This window comes from Protopterus annectens, chromosome 11.part0, assembly GCF_019279795.1.
Source record: "Protopterus annectens isolate FY-2018-M chromosome 11.part0, PAN1.0, whole genome shotgun sequence".
NCBI classification, from domain to species: domain Eukaryota; kingdom Metazoa; phylum Chordata; order Ceratodontiformes; family Protopteridae; genus Protopterus; species Protopterus annectens.
In genome coordinates, this window is record NC_056745.1 from 1,216,142,896 (window position 1) to 1,216,165,061 (window position 22,166).

At 40.1% G+C, this 22,166-nt stretch overlaps 1 protein-coding gene across 4 annotated transcripts in view; it reads right to left on the minus strand.

Annotated features, from left to right (window-relative positions):
* LOC122815796 (protein NLRC3-like) overlaps nt 1-22,166 on the minus strand; it is a 590,699-nt gene that overhangs the window by 473,147 nt on the left and 95,386 nt on the right. For 3 of the 4 annotated variants that reach the window (XM_044088586.1, XM_044088585.1, XM_044088587.1), the window contains one exon: nt 7,106-7,186. The gene's annotated coding sequence lies outside the window, so the exon portion shown is untranslated. Of the gene's footprint in view, nt 1-7,105; nt 8,403-22,166 lie in introns of those variants that run through there. The other variant, XM_044088588.1, reaches the window with a different exon arrangement.

Below are 22,166 nucleotides of genomic sequence, written 5' to 3' on the forward strand. Positions count from 1 at the left end.
ATTGATGAAGCAAATTGTAGAAAAACAGAAGCTTAGAAATTCAAAAACATTTTTTTAGAGAACATAGTGAAAGGCCTGACAGACAAAATCTCTGAGAAATGAAAACTTAAAGCAGACTGAACTTGCATTAATCAATGCATACAACAGGAAAATGAGACAATAGATGGATATTATGCTAGATTATTAGAATGCTTTAAACAACAATTAAAAAAATGCATTTTTAAAAGGTTGCATTGCCTCTATCAGTAGCTTTATTACAAAGCATATGATAGATCACTGAACAAGCAGGCTGCAAGCCTTACTTGAGTATGCTAGACGTGCTGAAAGACACTTTAATAGTAAAAAGAAAAGAAAGGGCACAAGTCTTCACTGCTGAAGACGGAGCTGAAGTATTTGTATTACAGTCAGGTAAAAAGGGCATCTAGCTAGGGACTGTAAACAAAATAAGAAAGCAATGACAGAAGATAATGGAGATGAGGACTGACTATATGATAGTGATAACAATCAAAAATCATCAGGAAAGGTTAATAAACAAAAAGAAAATGTGAATGTAGTAGAGGGAATAGAGGAAGTACAAACAGATGTAGAGGATAAAAATGGAAATGAAATTTTAGATTTAGCATTGTTGAGCCTGGAGCTCTACCTAGCAGATACAAAACCAGAAGTAACACTTCTGGTGGAGGGAAGGGAAGTCAAATTCCTGTGTGACTCAGGAGCGTCACGGACTTTGATACACCCTCCAAGTTACCAAAACATTCTGAATCACCTGATTATATATTAGTAAAAGCAGCAAATGGACAGCTATACAGGGAACCACTCTCCCATAATATAGCAATAACTGACCCTGTTTCAGGTATGACTCAGAAAAGTAAAATTGTAGTTTCTGCAAAATATCCAGTAAACTTACTGGGAAGAGACCTTGTGCAGATATTTGGCATAGCAGTAGTTCCTACCATGCAGGGTATGGAAGCACAAAGACAAATGGATGCTTTTGTGGTGTGATCAGAGGGTGAAGCCTATTATTGGTACAGCCAGGACCTAGTTATGACTGGTCCAGGGGCAGTAACCAAAGAACTGATGAACGTAGCCATCAGTAAGGTACCCTCCCTTGACACTGATCAGCAGCACTTGTTACATTGTACTCTATACTACTGTAGCACACCAGGACCTGATAAGAAATATAAGCAAGAATTGTTCAAAAAAAAAAAAAAATCCTGCTGACAGATTAATATTACGAACTTTATGTTGGGATACTGAGGGAAACAGTGTAGTAAGCTGTTCATTACCTCAGGAATTCATGAAATTGTATAAGTCCAATAGACTGCCACATGTCAGTTTGACAAGAAACAAAAGTGTTAAATGGGCAGACTTAGAAAAAAAGGTAACAAAATGGGAAAACAGACTGATTTAGAAATGTCAGGACAAGGGATACAAAAACAAAAACTGAATTGGTTGACACAGACACATACAGCTGTACACTTGCAATCTAGTGAGGACAGCTGATTAGCATTTTTATTAAAAGGAAAAGAAGAGGCCTTGTGTAAAATTCCAACAACTCTGTGGTCAACAGGCAAGTTAGATGTAGGGCTTATTCAAACAGCAGGACCAGTTACAATTACCCCAAAGTCAGCTTTTAGACCACAGAAAAGACAATACCTTTTGAGAAAGGATGCAGAAGTAGGAATTAAGCCTATAATAGCAGCATTACTCAAAAAAGGAGTACTGGTAGAATCTCCTGATTCACCATGTGATACACCCCTATTTCCTGTTAAAAAAGCAAACGGGGAATGGCAGATGGTACAAGATTTATAAGCTGTAAATAATGCAGTAATACCTAGAGCACCTACGGTGCCAGACCCACATACCTTGTTGAATGATTTAAAGCCACAACAGAAGTATTTTACCGTGGTAGATATAAGCAATGCTTTCTTTTCAATACCTATACATCCTGATAGTCAATATTGGTTTGCATTTACATTTCAGGGTAAAAGGTATACATATACTCGACTACCACAGGGATATTGTGAGAGCCCAATAATATTTGCACAAAAAATGGCTAGCAACCTGGCAGGGTTTACCCCACTGAAAGGTAGTCAAATTTTACTTTATGTAAATGACATCTTGCTAGCAGCACCCAGCAGCAGTGCAGGGTGGATACAGTAGCATTATTAAAATTTTTAGTAATACAAGGACACAAAGTAAACAAAAGTAAGTTACAACTTTGGAAAAAACAGGTTAGATACCTGGGATATGTGATATCCAATAGAGGTAGAATACTAGATAAAGGGAAAAAGAGAAGAGGAAAAGAAAAAAACAGCAATTTTGCAAGCACCCAAACCAACAACTAAGAAAGAAATAATGTCTTTCTTAGGTACAACTAATTTATGTTGGAGCTAGGTACCAAATTATTTTACAATGGAGAACAGAAGCAGAAATGGCTTTCTGCAGGTTGAAGCAGTTAATAGCTTCTTCATTAGTTTTAGGACTTCCAAGTTATCACAAACGGTTCTTTCAGACCGTAAATTGTAAGCAAGGGTACATGACATCAGTATTAAAGCAACAGCATGGGGATAAGCAATGCCCCATAGCTTACTATTCATCACAGTTAGACCCAGTGGTGCAATCTTTGCCTCACTGTGTACAAGCAGTAGTTGCAGCAGCAATGGCAGTGCAGGCTTCAGCCTCAGTGGTGTTATTCCACCCTCTCACATTGAGAATGCCTCATGCAGTTGCAATAATTCTGCTACAAGAAAAAGTTGCATACCTTTCTCCTGCTAGACATCTTTCATGTATGACCATACTGCTGAGTCAACCTCATATGAACAGTTAGCTTTACCTAGACAAGATCTTACAGATATGCCCTTGGATGATGCTGAGGTGACATATTACGTGGATGGCTCATGCAGAAGGGGTCCTACAGGGAAGAATCTGGTGAGGTATGCAGTAGTTACAGACACTGAAATTTTAGAAGCACAAACTTTGCCACACAACTTGTATGCTCAAGCAGCAGAACTGGTAGCTTTGACAGGAGCATGTATTTTAGTAGAAGGCAAGAAAGTGAACATATATACTGATAGTCAGTATGCTTTTTCTACAGTGCATGTGTTTGCACAACAATGAAGAAAATAGAGGAATAATTACATCCAGTGGAAAACCTATTAATCATGCGCAATTTATTTTGGAGCTATTAGAATCTATTCAGTTACCTACCAAAGTAGCTATTTGTAAATGTGTAGCTCATACAAAGCAACAGGATAAGATTTCAAAAGGTAATGCACGAGCTGATGCAGCTGCAAAGCAAGCAGCCTCAGACTCAGAAACTTTATTTTTAAATGAGGAATTACAACCCTTTGAGATTTTAGATTTAGACATGTTAAAAACAATGCAAATGCTTACTACAAAAGCAGAAAAACAAAAATGGGTAAAACAAGGTGCAATTTTTGAGAATTGACTGTACATTTCCAAGGGGAAAAAAACAATATTGCCGTCTAATTTATTTAGATATGCAGCTTTGTTGAGCCATGGGCAGAGCCATGTCTCAACAGGGGGGATGGTACAGTTAGTAAATAGAATATTCCAAACATATGGATACATAAATTATACAATAAAATTTTGTGCAGCTTGTCATACTTGTAACAAGCACCATGCACAAGGAGCATTTAAAACAAGCAAGGAGTTCCCCTACACCACCATATCCGTTCCATACTATTTGTATGGACTTCATAGAGTTGAATAAATGTGAAGGAAAGAAATACTGTTTAGTGATCATAGATATGTTTTCAAAATGGGTAGAAGCTTTTCCAACCAGGAATCCGGATGCAGCAACAGTGGCAAAGGCCCTAGTAAAGGAAATAATTCCTAGATTTGGCATACCGGAAAGAATCTATAGTGACAATGAGACACATTTTGTCAATCAGACAATTCAGCAACTTGGGAGATTTTTTGGGAGTTCCTTGAGGAATCACTGTGCTTACCACCCACAGTCAGCAGGACTGGTGGAGAGGTACAATGGTATTTTGAAAAACAAGTTAAGGAAGTTGATGAGTGAGACTCAGAAGAATTGGATTTGCTGTTTACCTCTAGCATTGCTGAGCATGAAAACAGTAACAAATGTAAAGGGTTTGATCCCCTTTGAAGTAGTATTTGGAAGGGCATATTATGTGCCTCAGTGAAAAGCTCTCATGCCTGCAGAGCAGGAGGCTGACAGTTCATTAGCTAATTATATAAAGAAACTGTTAATGAATAAATCTGTTTTGCAGTTTAACTCTTTTTCAGATGAAAGACAGAACAAGAACAAAGAACTTTCAATTTGATACAAGGGCAAAATGGCCAAGAGTAAAGCAAATAGAAAAGCAGAGCAACCCCAGAACTATTGCATGATTATTTTGTTGGCTGTGCATTTGTTGACTATAAGTGTGACAATTTTTCTCTTATTGTGGTTTTTTCCTGCACTCAACCACACGAGTGAAAGTGAGAAGACGTGATGAACTGTTTATAGACTGGCATCCAAACTTTAACACATACCTGGCCATGAAACGTGTGTATGCAGAGACTATGAACATTTCAAATTGCTGGGTTTGTACAGCTATACCAACAGCATATAAAAGACTGTTAATGTCCACTGTCCCTCTGGGGATAAATGAGACTTGGGAAAATTTGTTTTGATACAGGAACTGTGAGATCACAGGACAAAATAGCTTTATTTTTACCTGTCACACAAAAAGGAGTTGTATGTTTCTACAAAGTGATACCCTCCAGGTGGGCTGGAGTAATTGTAATATAACAATGTCTTATAAATGTTACATTAAAGTCAGAAGTGGGGTACTGTTTGTAATACTAACTATGATTCATATCTGAGTTCAATGAAAACTACATTAAATGCAGTACGTGACAATCCAGTCTTTACTAAACAATTGTCTATTAAAGATAGGAAAATGTTTCATGCAGGGATAACACGTATTAGTACCAAAGTAATGATTTTATTTGTGGGAAAAAGGCATATGAATGGTTACCTGAGAATTGGTCCGGAAGTTGTTTTTTGGGTTATCTGGTTCCAGCAATAAGACATACTGCAGAATTACCTTTGGGTAAGATACGAAATGTAACGGAAACAGCTCGAAAATCTGAAGGTCCAGTTAAGAAACCTGTGAATCCAGTTGGGAAGAATCGAAGCTGGTTGAAAAGACCATAATTCAGTAAGAGACAGAAATAAATTGACTCATATGGACTTGGGCAACAGTGTTATATCCTGGGCAGGAATACTACCAGCCTATGGAGCAGTCAAATCGATCTGGGAGCTGAGGAAGCTGTCAAGATTTCTCGAAGTAATGAGTAATGCAACTTTTTCCGCCCTAGAATTGGTGACTGATGAACTGAATGCAATGAGAACTGTTGTGCTACAAAATCGAATGGCTCTTTACTTCACCCTAGCGGCAAGAGGTGGTACACAAAGAAGAATGCTGTGCTTTTATCCCTGAGAATCGTCACGAGACAAATAATCACCTAGAGGTAATTCAGCAAGTATCAGCAATGACTAAACCAGGCCCAAACCCACTGACGGACTTTTTCCAGAATCTGTTTGGGGGGTGGGGTTCCATCCTATTGAACATTTTAATTGCTATTTGTGTGGGTATACTCCTAATGGGAGCATGTGTTTACTGTGGAATTTCCTGCATGAAAAGATTAATCAAAGATTTTGTTGATATATCTGTTACTGAAACTTTTTACCAAGATTTTGAAATTGAAAGATTGATACCAAATGAAATTCTTTCTGAAATATGAAACAAATGACTTGCCTAGTTGAAAGTTTCAGAGAGGAAGAGACTAGGGAATGAAATAATGTTGTTTATGTTTCTGAATAGAATGAAAAGCATTAAAAGGAGGGAGAATGTTAGAAAAATATGTACTTAAACATATACAGAGAGTTAGAAAAATATGTACTTAAACATATACAGAATGCTAGAAAAATATGTACTTAGACATATATAAACTGTTAGAAGAATATGTACGTAAACATATATGTAGTGCAAAGTTTAGAAACAGTATAATATGTAATGCATTTGATTCTATTTAACAATATGGCAGTAGAAATGATCTTGCATGTAATTGCTTGAAACTCAGCTGCAGTGTGGTTAACCTCTGACCCTGGCAGTAGCCAGCTCAGCAAGCTTATGTCTTTCAGTAATTATAATCTGCTGGGTTAGAGAGAAATAAATATGTATGCATGTATATCTTTCTTCCTTCCACCGAGAAGGATGGCCTTGTGAACACTATCAGAGATAGTGTGCAGCTGCTACCAGAGAGACAAAGGAACGTATTAAGAGATAAACTGACCATTGTATACGAACTAATCTAAAACCTTGAAAGAAGCAGCATTTACAGGAAGACATTGTAATTAACCAGGTGCCTTACAAGGCTGTGTTATTCTCATGGGAAAGTTTTTAAAAAGCATTACCTAAACATCTTCTTATGAATGAAGTATTATGGACTATAGTGATGTAAATGCCCTGTGACTGACTACGTCAGTAAGGTGGGCAAAAGCTGATTGCAAATGGTATATAATTGAGGGTATTTCCTGTATAGAGCCAGTCAAAACTCTATACTTGTTTTTGTATAGTTTTTTGCCTCCTAATGTACATTAGTAAAGCAATATTGTTTGAACCTGAGCATCCTGTGTTATTGACTGTCATTTTGAAAAGCCTAATGATTTTTACAGTCTGATTTTAACAATTTATTTGACAGTAATGTTCTACTGTAAAGGCTAACTCTTCAGAACCATTGTGTGAGGGCAATATATTTTTGCTTAGAGTATATGTGCAGCTATTTTTTATTGATATTTACTTTAAAATATGAACAAGTTACAAAAGGAAAGGATGAACATCTAAGTGAAACATAACAATGAGAATAGAGAAATAGAGCAGCATGGAAGCAATGATTACATTACGCTCACTCTTCTTACCCACAAGCTCAATTTTATCTGTCAAGAGTTTTGTTTGTTTGCCATTTAGTTGCAGTAGCATTCTTTCCTCCATGCATGTTATTCTGATTGTAGCAGCAGATTTTGTAAGTGTTGTAAGCCTTTTATGTTTTTAACTAACACACTTACTTCTGGGTCTTGCTATCTTTTCTGCTGGCATCTTTCTAGCATGGTCTTCAGGTTATTATTGAAACCACTTTAGTGAAACAACTATAAATAACAAAAAAGGATTGCTTAGCAAATAAAATGAATTATACAGTAAACTAAGAAATGAAGCATTTAACATTTAACCCACATTTCAGCAAACAATCAAATTTACCAGTGCTTCTTTCTGTTTTTTTTTTTTTTTTTTTTTTTAAGAATTAGAAGATTTTGCTATTGCTAATTAGCATTTTCCTGTGGTAATCACCTCTAGTGGCTGAGGCATCATGCTGGCACAGGCAACTCTCTCATGCATTCTGACACATGCACACACATACTTTCAAACACACACACACATACAGGCACACAGGCATACTACCATTTCTCTTGTAGCGGTCTCTTAGCTTACAGAACATCCCTGATGTTGCTTCTTATATTTTCTCTGCCCATCACAGGTCAACGATTTATACAGGCAATAATGCCATTCATTACAGTTTCAGTCTTCTTCTTGTTCAGATACTGCATCATAATGCTAGATTTGCTGCTCTATTAACCTTTTAACTGACTTTGAGTATTATTTGAAATTTCTCCTTGCTGCTGTCTAGTGTTCTTCCTGATTTTGTCTGTAAATCTGGAGCATGACTGCTTAGAAGTAATGTCAGTACCCCTCCCCCCCCCCAGTGGACACACCTTCATCCAACTCAACTACTCCTGATTTTAGAGAACACCCCAATTTTGCCTCTTATACCTGCTCTGTCCATTGTAGTGAACAGAATATTGCAGCCAGTCAATAATGGCAGACGTTACAGTTTTATACATCTTATTGTTCAGAAAATGCATCAGTATGCAAAATAGACTGCTCTATCAAGTCCTCTGTAAGTCCTTTGTCTTGTTATTGACATGCTTGTGTTCAAATCCTTTCTTGTAAGTAGCTTAGGGTAATATTAAATGATGACCCTGGTGTCTAGTGACTCCAATGTATATGTCTTTTGAGCTGCAAAACCTTTTGTTCTATTAAATTTTTTATTCATTAAAATATATTGAAGTGTGTCCCTAGCATCTACTGTTTCCCCTCACACCTATGTCATGCTGCCAAATTTTATTCTAGTACTTTTTGAAGTGACAAAGGATAATATTGGAAATTCTCTGATGTCTACTGCCTCCCTCAATATTTAATGATTTGCTCATTAATCTAGGGGAATTTAGATGTGTGGCAACCCCCCCAGAGACACACACACACACACACACACACACACACACCAGTGGTAGCTTACACGGTGGTTGTGTAAATGCCTTGTGGCAGGCATTTCTGGGGTAGAGAACATGACTAATTAGCATAGGCTGCTCCCTCAGAATGTATCATTAGCATGTAGCATGGTTGAGAAGATGGTTCACTGCTCCAGACCGTGTAGAATCACTGCTTAGGACTTGTCTCTGAATCAGTAAAATGGCCATATTAGAGCTTACCACTGGTGGTAGCCCTATCTGAATCCCAGGGTTAGTTTTCACATTTTTTTATTCACCGCTGTTTTGAAAGATCACTTTTGCCATTAGTGAGATGTACAGCTTAGTAGATTTGCTTTGGTTCACCTAGAAATACAGTGGTTACTGATAACTTGATTGACAGGCTTTTTATTTGATAGTGTTCTACATTTTTTTTTTCAGATTTGGACACACTGAGCTTGAATCTGTGCACTATGTGTTCTGGATTTCTTTTATGATCTGTCTTCTGATTTCTTACAAGTCTTACTTTTTTGTGGTTTTGGAATGTCTCTGCAGCTGGTGGAAATTCACAAAGTTTTCATGCATGTTGAACTATATGTGCCAGAAGTGTGCAATTTTATTGGTACAGTGTAGCTCCTTCTATATAAAACTTCAGGCAAGAAAGATGATAAAGGAGTTAGCAGAAAATCAACAATGCAAGCAAGGGAAGGGCAGAAATGGTAAGGATGAGCAGAGATTGGACATCAGTCATTGAAGACTGAGGAAAAGAAGGTATTGAATGAATACGTTTCTTCAGTCTTCACAGAGGAAAGTAAAAGGAAGGTGTTATGCTGGGAGAGGAGCAGGGTAGAATGAGGAAAACAGTGGACCGACACCATGACAGACAGGAAGGAGGATCCAAGGGAACTGAATGTCCTTAGAGAGGATAAAGCATAATGGAAAGAATGGCTGTTTCCCAGAGTCTTCAGAAATCTGGCCAGTGTACTAGCAGACACCTGATGGAGATTGTCTCCACATCACTGGTTATTTTATTGTAGAAGTGCCAAGAGAACTGTAGAACTGTAGAAAAACAATTGCAGTGCCTTTGTAAAAGGAGACCGCGGAAAAAAATCGAAGAAAACTACAGGCATGTTAGTTTAACAGCAGGGGCAAAAAAAGCCATTGAGATAATCCTGAGTGAAATGAAAAATCTGGTAAATGTTTTAGAGAATAACAGTCACCAGGACAACAGCTAATATGGGTTCATGCCAGAAGGAGCTGTCAGTTAAACCTGATTGGATTTTATGACTGGGAGTCCAGGTGAACATGACAGGGGAGCACCAGTAGATGTGGTCTTCCTTGTCTTCAGCAAGGCTTTTGACTCTGTCCCATAAATGAGGCAGGGGTGGTAGTAAGCCCAGGACTAAAGAACTACAAATAAGTATGATAAGACACAAGGCTTTTAACGACACTATGTTAAGATTTAGGAAAGTGACTAGAGGATATCACAAGTGTCTGCTCTGGATTCAATGTTCTTCAGTGTGTTTGTTTCAGACATGCTTGGGGAAATACAGAACAGGATAAGTCTCTTTGTTAATGACACAAAGACATATAAGCAATGGGAAATGTTGGAGAGACAGTTTATCAAAGCGTTTGAAAAGGATGAAAAGTGAGCAGGAAGGTGGCAGTTGAAATTCAGAGCAAACAACTGCAAAGTAATGCCGTTAGATCACAACAAATTTAGGATGAAGTTTTGGGTCGGGGTGAAAGTGATGGCAGCAGATCAGGAAATGGATCTGAACCATACCTCTCAACTATTCCAAATTCCTCAGCTTTTACTGGTTTTTAGAGCAAAATAATGGTGTGTCACAAATTCCCGAGTGGCCCCTTTAACTCTCGATTTTTTTTTAGATTACTTTATTTATTTATTTATTTTTGGTATTGCCACTTTAAATTTATGCCTGATGTCACCACGCATCACCAGCCTACAGGGGCGTGCTTGATGACATCAGCTACTGCCTGTTGGACTCGGTCAGATTTATTTTAAACTATTTGGAGGGAATATAACAGGAATGGGGGTGGATGTAAGTTTTGCAGTCTACTCACATCTCCCAGACTCCAGCAAGCTGTATTCTGTTTGCATCTATCTTTTCTGCTATGCTGCAAGTCCGGAGCCAAAAGGGTGCTTTTATAGGTTCATAGGTTCATAGGTGTGTAATAGGCTAAATGCCCTGGAGCCTTTACAAGCCTAGCCCATAGGATTACCTTGGCAATGTGCCACCTGACCATAGTTCCTAGTGCCTTTGTTGAGTAGAGCCACTGGAGTTATCCCCGGGCTGACTTTTCTATTTCCCATCCACTCATCAAGATTCCTCTTGAAGAGGGCCAGTGAGGTGTTCTGCTTGACATGTATGGGAAGTCTATTCCATAGCATGGGCAGTCTCTGGGTTATGAACCTGTCCCTTTAGCATGTTCTGTTGATTGTGGTAATAAGGTTGAGGTCTGTGGAGCATGTGGTGTGGAGGGAATGGGATTTCTTTAGATGTAGCATTTCTAACAGAGCTGGGTCAGACATGGCTTTGTAAGTCAAGTAGAGATCACCTCTAAATAGGCGGTATGAGACAGAAAATAGTTGGAGTTTTTTGAGTCTGTCCATAAAGGACAAGTGTTTAAGGCCTAAGATCCTCTTTGCGAGAAACTTTTGTGGCCTCTCCAGTTATTGCAGGTGTCTAGTGAGGTACATGCCAAATGGGGCATTATACTTGATGATTGGCCTAATGAGGGAAGAGTAGAGGGAGACAATGACCTCTTTCTTCCTGGATGCAAAACCGTTAGTAATGAGATGTGCCACATAGAAGCACTTTCTGACCACAGTGGCAATGTGGTGGTCAAAAGAGAGTTTGTTGTCAACCTGTGTTCCTAAATCTGTTATAAAGCCTTCTGTGTTCAGTGGGCTACCATCGTTGTGGTAATTCAAGGGAGCCAGGTTTTTCCCAAGGGTGATGATGACACATTTTTTGGCATTGAGCTTAAGGCCATGGTTCTGGCACCAGTCATTGGTCTCATTGAGGCCTTTCTGTAGGATGTCACCATCACTTGGAGAGTTAATAACAGCTCCCAACTTGCAATCGTCTGCAAACTTTGTCAGCCAGAGTCCGTTCGTGTTGGCCTGGACTTCAGAGAAGTAGATACCAAACAGGAGAGGTCCCAGGACCAAACCCTGTGGGATTCCACTCATGACTGGTCGACAGTATGACTTGGAGTCAGCTACTTTCACACTGTGGGTTCTATCTGTGAGCCAGTTTGCAACCCACCTAGTGATATTGGGGTTGATTCCTAGCTTAGTGAAGTTTTCTATGATTCCTGAGTGGGGAATGGTATCAAAGGCCTTGGCCAGATCAAGGTAGGCTGTATGAACCACCTTGCCTTCATCCACTGCTTTGGTGACTGACTGAAAGATGTCGACCAAGTTGAGCAGGCATGATCTACCCTTCACAAAACAAAACTGTGTACAATCCAGAGTTTGGAAATTCCCTATATCCTTATTTATTAGGTCCATGATGATGCATTCCATAGCTTTGTATATCAGACTTGTCAGGCTAATGGGGCGATAGTTCCTGGGGTCTGTAGTCGCTCCTCCCTTGTGGAGAGGGATGACTGTAGCAATGCGCCATTCGGTAGGGACAAAGCCCGAGGTGAGGCTGTGATTCAATAGGGCACACAGGTGAGGTGCCAGTTCACTCTGTAGTTCATGTAGAACACAGCCGGGGTAATTGTCAGGTCCGACAGAAGCTGTATTCTTGGCCCTAGACAGTGCTGTTTTAACCTGTGTAGCAGTAATACTGGGTGGTTATCAATCTACTGGTATTGTGATTGTTCTTTTGGGGGGGGGGGTAAAGTTGGCACTGAATCTGTCGGCCAGTATATTGGCAATATCTGTTGGCTTGGTATAGCAAGTACCATTGTGCAGTGGCTCAGAGGAAATCTGGGTATTGCCGTGGAGATTCTTTACATAACTATAGGAGGCCTTATGGTTGTCTTACTATCTGCTGCAATTCTCTTTTCACAGCTAGCTTTAGAGGATTTGATGAGGGATCTCAACCTTTTGTTGAGGCTGATAAGGTAGTTTTTCCAGTCTTGGGACTGCACCTTATTCCATATCAGTTTCCTCCTTCTGTTGTAGAGTTTTTTTATGGCAGGGGACCACCAAATTGGCTTTTTTTTTTGAGGAGAGCATATGGTTCTATTGGGTATGGTGAGATCCATGCATTTGTGTACGTGTTCATACAGTGCATTGGTATATGATTCAGCAGTCATGCAACTATTCTTCATTTGCATGGGTGCCGTGAAGTTAGCCACCTCTGTTTTTAGGAGCCCAAAGTTAGCTTTGGAGAAGTTTTTCCTAGTGGTTGCCTTTGTGGGGTTGGGGTGGGAGGGATGTGGATTTCCAAGGTGATTAGTTAGTAATGAATAGGTCAACGATGTTGCTACCTCTAGTGGGGTTTAGAACAAGCTGGTCCAAGGCATTGGAATTAATGAATTCCAGGAAGCGTTTGGCAAGTGCATTGGTACACAAGTAGTTTTCCCAGTTAGTTGAGGGATTGTTGAAGTCGCACAGTATGATAGTGTTTGGTTGGACTCTAATATTGTCCACGGTGCTTAAGAACATGAGTGTGAGTCTTGGGACATGGTTGGGGACATATAGCAGGCTACGACCTAAATCGCTGTCTTACCCAATGTTAGCTGCACCTGAAGTATCTCAGATGCATTATGTTGGGCTACCAGTCTGGAGGTGTGCACATCCTTTATGAATATGGAAACATCACCACCTTTAGAGCTTCAGTCCATTTTCTGGAGTCAAAAGGTGTGGAATGAGTTATAGCTTGGTAGTGCAGGGGTGCTTTTTGCTGCCTTGAACCAGGTCTCTGTTACAGCACAAATGTCGATGTTCTCCATTTTGAGGAGTGCTTCGAGCGAGTGCATTTTGAGATTTAGACTTCTAGCATTAAGCAGCATGACCCTCAGATTGCATTTGTTTGTAGCTGTTACGGTGGTAATTTGTTCTTTGGAACACCATCTAAAAAAGGCACTATAGGGATGGCAAGAGCCATAGCCAGTATCTGGAAGCCCAGGTGTGACAGGTGCAGGCCATCTCTGGCAAAGCATCGAGGTCTGTCAATCATGTCATCCCCAGCAGACAGGTACTGGATCCCCTTAGAATGACAACAGAAACTTAGCCAATTGTTGAAATCAAACATTTTCTGCTTGTACTGTGGTATCATTCTGGGTGTTGGTAAGATGCTGCTCAGGGCTAGGGTCATACCCACCTGGGCTACATAATCCAAGAGCTCCTTCATGTCTCTTTTCATGTAATCCAGAGAGGTACGTCTCAGGTCATTCACACCCACATGTACAATGACAGACTCATATTTTTACCTGTTGTTGAGGGACCTGAGTGCATGTGTTATGTAGCGGATCCTGGTGCCTGAACGGCAGCTGACTGTTACGTTCTCCTTATTAACCTAGTGAGTGGGATATCAGTGTGCCTCACTATCGAGTCACCTATGACTAGTGTGTTGGGCATGCTGTTTTGCCTTAGGGGCATTGCTTGAGTGGCACACTGTTTAGGAGAGTTATGTGTCTCATGATTAGTGTTGTGTTGTGGTCAAGTGCATTTATGCCTTGGAGGTCTCTGCTGCTTGGGTAGATTTTTATTGAGAGCCTCAGCGAAGGTGGGTGTGTGGTTTGTGCTTTTATGTGAAGACAGTGCTGGTGTGCACTCTGGAGGGCTATGTGTTCCATGTGGTGTGGTGCAAGTGTTGACCTTCTCCTCTTGACTGGCTATTCCTGTCTTGGCTGGAGAGTGTGTGGCTTCCATTTTGGATATATAAGTGCATCTCTCGCAAGTCTGAGTGTTGGGAGGTAAGAGGAGAGGGTTGTCAGTGTACATGAAGGAGTTGCTACATTGCCTCAAAATCACCAGGATTCACCAGGTTAATGGGAGAAAGCACAGGGAACTGACCTTTAAACATGCCTGGAGGGGTGGGCATTAATAATAAGTACTGGAGCGGCTTCCTTGTAGAATGTTTAGTGCTGGTAACAATTTTGTGTGCTAGAATAATTGCTACAAGAAGTCTGGTAGAGTGCTAAACTAATAAGCTAGTAAAAGTGCAGGAGAGAACTAGCAGACTTTGGCACCACTCAGAAACTTACAAACACTGCTGGATACAGCAAATCTGTATCTGCTCTAAACTAATTACAGGAAAGGTGAGAAACAAGCACAGATTTGGGCTTTTAAACCAGAAAGTTGAAAGTCATGGAAAAACTGCCCAAATGGCCAATAAACTACAAGTTCTGGGCCAGAAACCACTCTTCTTGTGGTAGATAGCCTACCTAACCTACCTAGTGCTTACCACTCCTACTGATAAGCTATTAGGCTTCTCACCAACACAGAAAGGCTTGGGGGGCTCAGAAGCTTACCAACAGTCCTGGACACAGCAAATCTGTATAATTGAGTAGTAAGCTCTAATTACAAACACTGAGAAATAAGAAGTAAAGCACAGAGCTACAAATGATCTAAACAGTAACTAGATAACAATAATAACAGACTAAATGATAACTAAATCCTGGAAGGATTAAACAGTAACTAGATAACAATAATAACAGACTAAATGATAACTAAATCCTGGAAGGATTAACAAGCAGTGAGTGATCTTCAGTTCAGTTGTACAGTGATAGAGGGGACACTCTATCTAAATCTGGGAAAGGAGGGTTTATTAGATGGAGTTCGGACAAGGACAAAGCCAGTGAGAACTTAGGTGAGATTTAAGTGCAGTCTTGAAAAGACTGCAGGAAGGAAGGGTAGTTATGGTAGTGGGAAGGTTGTTCCAGAACATGGATATAGTGCAGGAAAATAGTGCTTCACCTGCTGAGTTTTTGGCTTTGGTGACCTGGAGTAGATTTTTTGTTGCAGAAGCATAGTGGTCTGGAAGAGTGGTAGTGTTGGAGAATTGTATGGAGCGATGGTTATTCGGAGAGGGTGGTTTACTAGTTTATTAGCAAAGATGAGTTGAGTTTGGTGTAGGAGATGAGGGAGGTCAAGCCAGTCAAGGTCTCTAAGGGAGACACAGTGGTGGCTGCAGTAAGAGGCACCAGTGACAAATTTTGCAATTTTATTGTAGCAGGCTTCGAGGTGGTGTAGGTCTGACTGTCTAAGATTTGTAAGTATTAGTGATGCATAGAGTAGGGTGGAGATTAGTTGGGAAATGGCAACAGAGATTCTTGCTGGTTTGGTGAGGTATTGGCAGCTTCTATATAAGGCATCCATTTTTTGTGAACTTTTTTATTGTTATTGATATGTGGGTGTCAAATTTGAGATTACTGTCTATCTGTACCCCAAGTACTTTTGTGTGGACTGTTGGTGAAATTGAGGTATTATCCTTAGCTTGAAAAGTTAAATGTGGGGTGTTTGGGGTAGATTTGGAGGTTTGTAAGATGAGGAATTTGGTTTTATTTGGATTGGGGAGAAGCTGGGCATTAGATAGCCAACTTTCAACTGAAGAGAAAGATTCTTGGGTGATCTGTTGGAGTTTTGTTAGAGCTGGGGCTGAGCAGATGAGGGTGGAATCATCTGGGTACTGTATGAGGGAGGCATGTTTGGTGGCAGTGTGCAGGTCGTTGGTGAAAAGGGAGAAAAGTAGGGGGCCAAGGATGAAGCCTTGGGAAACACCAAGAGTAATAGGGGGACGAGTGGATAGATTGTTGTCCCAGATGACTGATTGCTGGCGGCCTTGTAGACAGCTGTGGAACCAGTTTGTGGCTGGTGTGGAGAAAGAGAGATCAGATAGAGCATAGAGTAGTAGATTGTGTGACACAATGTCAAAGGCTTTAGATAGATCCAGAAATACAGCAGAGGAGAGGAGGCCATTGTTTTTGTGCTGGAGGATAGTGTTGGTGAAGGAGAGGAGAGCAGTTGTGCTGTGGTATGGTCTGAAACCATGCTGGGTATTGGAGAGGAGGTTATTGTTAAGGAGGAATTTGGAGGATGGCAATGGGGTGGTAGTTGGAGAGCTCAGTGGAGGGCCACCTTTGTGGAGGGGAATGATGTGTGATATTTTCCATAGCGTGGGTACATAGGATTCAGATATGGAGTGATTGATTAATATGGAAATAGGATAAGTCAGGACATCAGCTGCTGTCTTTAGGTGTTCAGTGGGCAGGTAGTCAGCTGCTAGTTTTGTGGGTTTTAGTTTTGTCAGGAGTCTTTTTATGTAGGAGGTGGGTACTGTGGAGAGAAAAAAGGTAGGGAAGTGTGGTTTTGGGTTGGATGAGGGGGGAATTAGTGTAGGGAAGTGTTATTTTGTTAGGGATAGCACGGATTCTGTGAACTGTTTATTGAATGAATCAGCAATGCTACTGGTGGAAAGAAGGGTGGTTGGTAGGAGGGTGCTTACTTTTCCTGGGCAGAGTATAGAATTAATTGTGGACCAGAATTGCTTGTGGTTGTTTTGGGAGGAGTTTAGGGACATCTGATAGAAAAGGGCTTTGTCTGCTTTTACTTGCTTTTTGACCTTGTTACGTAGTTCATGTAAGAGTTGCCTATCTGAGAGGATTTTAGTTATGCGCCAGCGTTCCCATGTTTTATCCCTGGTTTTCATAAGGCCCCTGTTGTTTTTTTGTAGCCAGGGGGAGCTCTTATTTCTGATTCTGGTGTTTCTCAAGGGGGCATGGAAGTTAAGGATGTTGAGGAAGGTACTGTTAAAGAAATGGACTGCTTCATCTAGATTGAGGTACTTTAGAGGTGACCAGTTTACATTCTGGAGGGAGGAGGTGAAGGAGTTGGGGTTAAAATTTGCTTTCTTGCGAATAAGTCTGTGGGTAACGGGTTTGCAATCATTAATGTGATTTTTTAGTGGGAAGGTTGGGGAATGGTCACTGAGGGAGTCAGGTAAACAGCCTGCTAGGTAGGCGTGAGGGGCTTTGTTAACTAAGACCCATTTTAGAATGGTATAGTTATTGGGGTTTGTATTGATCCTAGTGGGGGTTTGTATTAGCTGAGAAAAACCATGGAGATTTAGGTGGAGGGCTGGGTGGTTGCTATTGTAGGATAGCCAATTGATGTTAAAGTCACCGAGGATGATAGTTTCTTGTGGTAGGGAGAGATTGGTCTAGTCTAGCAGGTTTTCAAGGGGAGGTATATTTTGGCCTGGTGTGAAATTGCACCCTATAATGCTGATTGACTTTTTTAGGGTTTAATTTGAAGGTGGTATAAAGTATTTCTTCCTTGTCAAACTGGGAAGCTGATTTGGTGAGAATTTGGATACTGAGGTGGTGTTTGTACAACAGTGCCACACCTCCTCCTTTTCTGGATAGTCTGTCCTTACGGAGGGTGTTGTATCCAGGTGGGAGTATTTCCTCACTTTTCATGTGAGGTTTGAGCCACGATTCGGTTAGGATAAGGATGTCAGGGGAGTAGAGGCTTATGTAGGCATGGAGGTCTTGGATTTTACTACAGATGCTTCTGTAGACATAATGAGGAGGTCATTTGGGTTTTTGTTGCTTGTGATTTGGGTGATGGGGGAGTTGGTTGGAAGGGGGGTTGTGTAGATATTGGTGATTGTGGGGCCAGGGTTGGGGTGCAGATCTCTACTGACAGCAAGTTTAGACAGAGTGTTGAGAATATGTTTTATATACGCAGAAAAAAATGTGTTGTATTTTATGGAAATTTTGTGTTCAAATGTGGTGGGGGTTTGGTAATTAAGTAGTTGTACTGGGAAGATGTAGTTTGTGGTTGGTAATGAAATTATGCAGTGGGTGTTTGAGGGGAGTTGATGTGAGAGTGAAGTGGAAATGGTTGGGGGTTATGACTGTAGCTGTTTGGTAGGATGTAATGTAGGCTAGAATAGTGCAGGTGAGGATTAAAACAGTATTACCTAGTGGCATGGTTGCTTTAGGTTAGGATGTGAGATTAAGCAGGTAGGTGGGGTAGGTGGGTAATAACCAGGTTATTATATACACAAATTACAGTGCAACCAAAAATTGTAATATTAATACCACATTACATCAAAAAGCATGAAAATCAGTTTCTATCAGCTGATAGACTATACAATAGTGATAAGATCCATATGGGTCCCAGGTAATCACCACCTATATGTCCTCTGTTTAGACTATATATAAACAAAATTAAATAAAGAAGAGTATGTGCTAATCAAGAATATGATAGGGACACCTAATGTAAACTAAAATATAATAACAAAATGTCTGGTCAACTGTATAACTCAAATACCCATGCCCAAACTCACCATCAAGACGGAACCAAGAAGTAGGCCTGCCTATTACTATCCCTTGATGTTAAGAACAATTTAACACAAACAATTATTATGAAAAAGAATGACATATATAGCACAGATAGTCCTAGTCACACAAATCTAATCAAAAAGGCAACAACTACTGTAATCTCAATATAACATAGATATACTAGTAAATAGGGCTTGTTACCCACATAGATATTGTTGACAATAGTGAAAAATAGATGTATGAAGTCATTGCCTTGAAAACTTACAACAATGCTCCTTTAAGTAACAATTACAAAACTTGCATGAATGTATGAATAGCAAAATCACATTAATCAGACCCAACCGAAAAATAAAAAAAATAAAAATGTATTCACTTGGTCTGACCTTTCACAAAGGGAGGCCTACCCCCCAGGGGTATTGATAATGTGGGCCACTAAGGAATAAACTTTAAGTATGACATTCCTGAACAATGTTAAATACACAATAAACACAAGGTATTGTGAGCCACATTTGTTCCCCTTAGAATGATAAACAATATGGAAAAAATTGTCCAAAAAGTGTCCTTATTGAAATGAAAAATAGTCAGCGATATAAAAGACTAACCCAAAAAACATCTGCAAAGGACAATCAAATATAGCAAATTAGTTGTAATAAACATCAAATTAAAGAATGCCATTTGTATGATTTATAAATTGTCCCCTTAGATAAACAGTAGAAACACACAATGTCTGAAACGACCTGCGTGGTTAGTCCAAAAAGGAAAAGATGGCCGTTATACAACGTAATCCTATAATCATACAGGCAATGTCACAAAATTCACAAAAAATGTAGCCCAGCGCACATTCCCTGATTCCCAAACCAAAGGATATCCATGTTGAAAGTTTAGATAGAAAAATATATTAGGAACCAACAGGATGACGTACATTCATTTGCAAACCTGGGATACTGGATCCAGTATCAAACTGCAGTTTTAAGCAGCACCTAGCTGCAAGAGTTATAAATCATCCCCTTGCAAAAACACACGCAGTCCTTTATGATGGCTCCGCATTAATTCAGCATTCACGGAGCACAGATCCTTGATAAGGATAGTAAGCAAAATGATCCATATAGTACAGAAGCTCAAATGAACAACACATTCCTGAATACTGTCAGTTTGGACTGCAGTTGCTTAGACTTTAGAGGGTTGCATTGGGAAGATGACTGCTTGCAGGAGAAAGGATACACTACTGTTCCAATTTCAACAATCACTGGTCTGTTTCCACTGGAATTTATGACTCATGGATGCATTTCTAAAAGATAAAGCTGAAAAGAGGTATTTTTGACAAACTGTATGATCTGGAGAATAGGTCCAGAAGGAATAATCTCCGTATATATGGGCTCCCTTATTGTAATTTTCTATTTCCACTTGTGGTGTACATGAGACAAGCTTGGATTGTCTCCATCAGATTTTTCCTTTTGCTTTGAGCTCCTACCAGCCTCACGAGACAGAAGCAATATTTAGCAGCCCAAAATCTTCAAAAGAAAATAAAATTGAGCTTTCTGCCCTTCATGGATCTGCAGACGTTTGTGTGGTCCAGTGTTTGAAAAAGTACATTCCATAAGGAGCGCTTTATTTTCATGACTGGCATGATATCATTAAATAATCTTCTGATGTACTTTTGCCATCGCCCATCATTCTCTGTTTTTATGGTGACAGTTGATCCCAGAACAGTATTAGCTTCCTGGATCACAGTTTCTGATTTAGAACTTGCTAAAAGAACCTCCTCTGATACCATAGTAGGTGACTCAGCTCCAGTCAGAGTCCTGTACAACATGTTCCAAATTATCTTCTTCAATGCTAGCCACAAGATCAGCAACAAATACTTGATCAGATTTTGCAACAGCATCTGCCATAAGGCCTGAAGTCAGCACATGATGGCTGATGTCCAGATCTTCCTCAATGGTAACATCAGCTTCTAATCAAGTTGAAAGAGATGAAAAAACTGCCCAAACAGCCAATAAATTACAATTTCTGGGCCAGAAACTACTCCTCTTGTGGTAGATAGGCTACCTAGTGCTTACCACTCCCACTGAAAAGCTGGAAGGCTTCCCTCCAACACAGAAAGGTTTGGGGGGCTCAGAAGCTTACCAACAGTCCTGGATACAGCAAATCTGTATCTGGACTAGACTAGTTGCAGGAAAGGCAGGAAACAAGAGCAAATGCAGTATTCTGTTATTGTTGTAAGTACATCTGCTGTAATTAAGTCCATTGTCAAGTTGTTTTGCTGAAGTCCATTTAACTGCTGTTTAACTGTGTGTGTGCTATATTCTATCTGCATTGCAGTACTGTGACCATTAAAACTTTTAGGGTGTGCGTCCATTCAAACTTTTACCTGCTGTAGTAATTGTGTTGTCTGCAAGTCGTTTTGCTAATAATTAAATTCAAACCTTTATCTGCTGCTGACTGCTGTAAAGTCCATTCAATGAAGGGGGTTGTGCTGCAGGGCCAAAGTCCATTCAACTGTGTGTGTAAGGCTGTAAGCTGTACTCCATACTTTGCAGAACTGCCCCTGTTAAAGCCCATTGTGCAACTTATTTTGGCTATCTAGTTTGCTTAACTACAGGGAAGGAATGGGGAATTTGTAAGTGTAAGGCTAAGCTGTATTTTATACTTTGCAGATTAAACTCAGTTGTTTGCTAATGCTTCGTGAAATTTACGAGTGTTAAGTTATCTCATTTTTCTGGGCCAAAGTCCATTCAGTAAGGGGAATTTACAAGTCTAAGCTGTACTCTTATATACTTTGCAAATTAAAGTCCATTGCGATGCTTTGTGAGATTTATGGGGTCTATGTTATATATTTGAACTTTCAAAACTTCGAATACCATATGTTCGAAAACATATGGTCGAAGTTTGAAAGACTGAATATATAATAAAAAAAAAAAAAACATACCTTAACGGTGTGAGCAGGGGGGCAAGCAGCCCTGTGCCCCCCACACCCCCCCCCACTTAAATATACCAACTCTGAGACTGCACTTCAGTGCAGAAAAGGGAAATTCTCCAATTCTGCACTGAACGGCGCCATTAAATTCAACCCTTGAACTCTTGAAATATCGATCATATGGTGTCGACCATATGACGTTCGACATTGTTATCTAGTTTGCTTAACTACAGGGAAGAGGAATTTACGAGTGTAAGGCTAAGCTGTATGGGAGCATGTTGTGTGTATGCCTGCTCATTTAGGGAGGCCTGGGTTCTATTCTGAAGTGCCATTGTAAAGGGTTCTGAAGTGCAGTTAGGGAGTGTGTGTGGCCCACTTCCTGCTCATTTAGAGAAGGTTCTATTCTGAAGTGCAGTTGCAATTAGAATTTACTGAGGGAGCAGTAGAGTTTGAGATTTGCAATGCCACTGTGTCTGTGTGGTTCTTCGTGTCTGCAGGGTTCCATTCTGCAATTAATAAGTGTTATTAATTAAGGGAGTGTGTGTGTGTTCCTGCTCATTTTGGGAGGGTTCCGTTCTGAAGCTGAGTGTCGTGCTGTTATAATCATTTATGCTTATCCATTCCCTGAAGTGT